Raw genomic sequence first — 2,672 nt, 5'->3', positions numbered from 1 at the left:
ACCAAGTAAAAGTCTAGTGAAAAAGAAGAAAAAGAAGAGGACTGCTAATTAAAGCCCAAAGTTGTATGTGTATATAATTGTTAAAAGTATATTTATTCAGTATCAACAACTCTGGGTATTTTTTATTCAAAAGTCAGTTATAATAATGGTTGAATCTTTAATAAGCTGCCTGTTTTTTTAAAATTTGTTGCTTTCCATATGTTCTGTAACCTATTAAATTTGTAAGGGTTGATGAGGAATGAAAGATTTCCATTAAAAATTACTTCCATTAGCTACTGCCACATGTGTAAGAAGCAGCTTGCTCCACTGCACTGAAAACTAGCTTGTCTCAGCCTTTGCTTACTTTGTGACCAAGTCAACAAGTTTGTCTAGTTGTTTCCCTGAACTATTTTAACATTAGAGGAAGGTTTCCTACTCCTCACTGAATAATACAAAACAAATTGGCTTTTCTAAATGACACACTGAAGTCACAATTTTATCTCAAATTAACTTTTACTTAAAGCTCTCCAAATCAGTTTATTCTTAATTATTCTGACAGCTGGCATCATTAACACCTTAACAAAGACACTTAAAATTAGCCAATATCTAAGATACATATATAAATGACACACAAACTTAAAACCATTAAAAGTAAAAGATTACCATAATTTGAGTGTGGCTATAACATTGACATTCAGAAATAATTGTGGAATCAAAACCCAAGATAATAACTATACAACATTGGCTTTGGATAATTTTCATTTTAGCAGTCTTTCACTCTTACACATTTAGTGTCTCTGGTGGGTTGAGGAGAGAAACACCGTGATACTTTGAGTTCTTGTACTTTTCTCTTATTGATTGTTGTGCATGCTGTGGTGCTTTGAGGTAGGCCTGGTAAAGGTCCATGAGACAAGGCTTAAGACTTTCTTTCCAGGGTACATCCAGTTTTTTGTACAAGTGATTCAGGCCAGCTTTGTCCTGTGACTGTGTAGAGTGCTAGGTGAAAGGCAGCTCCAGCAATAAGTGATGGCAAATACTTCAGTTATGGGTCAGCATCTATCAAATTTAATTCTCCCAAAAACAATGCTAAACTTTCAACTTTGCAGTTTGCAGGCTGCTGATGCAGAAAATATTGGGTAAGAAACTGACTTACTGTTGGTGCAGCTAAGTCAAAAGCAAGGACTTTCAAAACTAGGTGCTCCATTCTCAGCACTTGTTTCTTGGTATAGGTTATCATCTGTAATGTACATGAACTCTGCTACTTCTGGGGGGTATATTTGTTCAAACTTTGAAGTCAGCAGCATAGCAGCAGTGCCTACAATCTGAAGCTTGACTCTCAACACAGACATGGAGGAGAGGAACCAATCAATGTAGTTCACAGCCAAATTCAGGGTCTCTTTCTGGAGTTTACATTCTTCTCCCACTTCAACTAGCCAGTCCACAAGTTATGGCCCACATACTGTTAGTGATGTCTGGTTGCTTCTTCATATACCCAACTTTAGGTTTACATTTGAGCTCCATTTCTTTAAGGTATGTGTGAATATCCTCATGGTAATCTGGTACTTCATTAACACTCACTGGCTTTTCATCTTCTAATACAATTGACATGTCCATAGTGTGTGGTGATTCAAAACTACTATCCATTGGATAATCAAGCAGTAGCAGTGGTTTTCTTGTTCCAGGTAAAGTGACGGCAGTGTTAAAAGCCAGGACATCTTCACACTCTGGTTTTTTAGACTGCTGATTTCCTTTGAGGTTCCTCTTCAGCTTCATCCACATGAATGGTAAATCCAGGCTATCGCTTGCTTTTAAAGGAGGAGCGCTAGTGACATGCTCATCATTTATGGGAAGGTCCTTAAGTGGTGCAACCCACCGCATCTTGGACCTCTGCTGCAGCATGGGATACAGCGCGTTCCCAACCTTCAGCATCACCTGCGCGCGTGCACGCCTGGCTGCTGGGTGGACGCCACCTTCTTGGGGTTGACATTTTCCCGGTCTCCCAGTGGCAGCAAATTAACTTTTACTTAAAGCTCTCCAAATCAGTTTATTCTTAATTATTCTGACAGCTGGCATCATTAACACCTTAACAAAGACACTTAAAATTAGCCAATATCTAAGATACATATATAAATGACACACAAACTTAAAACCATTAAAAGTAAAAGATTACCATAATTTGAGTGTGGCTATAACATTGACATTCAGAAATAATTGTGGAATCAAAACCCAAGATAATAACTATACAACATTGGCTTTGGATAATTTTCATTTTAGCAGTCTTTAGCCAGCATTGCACGCTGCAGGTCTGGGTGCTGAGTTGCCTAACATAGCTGTTCCCTAGGGCTGAAGGTGGGATTCGTCAGTGGCACCAAGAGTGTGCACGAACCCCGACAAGCGCAGCTGCCACAACCGAACTGCCCTCTACCCAGGCTTGGCTGTGCCAACCGCAGGTGGCAGAGATGCGTGGAAGCAGGTGCAGCGGGGCAGGAAGAAAGAAGACCACAGATGCCGCCTCACATGGAACATTTTGATATTAGAGTGTGGGTCTGTGATGTTACAGTTGGACATTATGATGAGAGACTGGGACATTGTGATGTTACAGTGGACCATTTTGGAACTACAGTGGGGAATTGTGATTTAGAGTGGGGCTTTTAAATGTCACATTAGTGTATTGTGACATCACAGTGGGCATT

The 2,672-nt window shown here is 39.8% G+C and overlaps 1 pseudogene; it reads right to left on the bottom strand.

Annotated features, from left to right (window-relative positions):
* Positions 1–716: 716 nt before the first annotated feature.
* On the bottom strand, positions 717–2,307 carry LOC101616894 (annotated as a pseudogene).
* Positions 2,308–2,672: the final 365 nt, after the last annotated feature.

This window comes from Jaculus jaculus, unplaced genomic scaffold (genome assembly GCF_020740685.1).
Source record: "Jaculus jaculus isolate mJacJac1 unplaced genomic scaffold, mJacJac1.mat.Y.cur mat_scaffold_42_1_1262500_arrow_ctg1, whole genome shotgun sequence".
In the NCBI taxonomy this organism is placed as follows: Eukaryota; Metazoa; Chordata; class Mammalia; order Rodentia; family Dipodidae; genus Jaculus; species Jaculus jaculus.
This window is presented reverse-complemented; position numbering and strand designations above follow the sequence as displayed.